Below are 940 nucleotides of genomic sequence, written 5' to 3' on the forward strand. Positions count from 1 at the left end.
GGGCACTGTGTGTGTGTGTGTGTGTGTGTGTGTGTGTGTGTGTGTGTGTGCGTGTGCGTGTGCGCGCATATATACAAGGTGAATCGAGAGTCGTTGACCAGCTTTTTACTCTATGAGAAAATAATTGACTGCACATGTTATAATTTAATTAGGTATGAAATCGATAATTTTCTCATAGAATAAAAAGTTGATTCAACGACTCTGATTCATCCTGTATATATACACACATAAATATTGCTCTACAAACTGTTATAATAATCTATTTCAAAAGATAATTTTCAATAGTATGATATGCAAATAATTCTTTTGGGACATTTTTTTAATATATTCGTTTAATATATTCTTTTCTCCATTGCAGAATATTATTCAAATAAATAATTACATAGTGAAAAATGGTTCAAAAAACCTTATTAAAGAATTCCTTAACAATATAGTCTTTTAAACAACTATTACAATTCGCAATATATCAACTTCAATATTTCATACAGTACTATGTTTATTAAACGCTCGAATTATGGATAGAATTTAATAAAATTTTATTTGTGTATTTCATTTGACATAGTTAGGTGATTAAAGTAAAACGAGTTATTTGTAATTATAATATAAAAAATGCGTATTTTTATTTTAATTCATAGTTTCGATACAATAATGTTCTTAACTGAAAAAATTTACCATGCATAAAATTATATCGTTCGTAAATAATACTCACTCTGATTCTGCTATTTACACACTAGAAATTAAATGGTAGCCATTTGTTATTCTAAAATTTCGCGCGCGTCAATGCTATACTTTTTAATTACACGATGTAAATAGAAGAGCATGTATAATAATATATCAATACTTGCTCACAGCGATGATACATTCTACAATGTCAAGAAACCCTGTAATAAAATGATTGGAGATCGAACACAAATCTGAATATAAAATATATGATTTCCTC

Source organism: Atta colombica, unplaced genomic scaffold, assembly GCF_001594045.1.
Source record: "Atta colombica isolate Treedump-2 unplaced genomic scaffold, Acol1.0 scaffold163, whole genome shotgun sequence".
Classification (NCBI taxonomy): domain Eukaryota; kingdom Metazoa; phylum Arthropoda; class Insecta; order Hymenoptera; family Formicidae; genus Atta; species Atta colombica.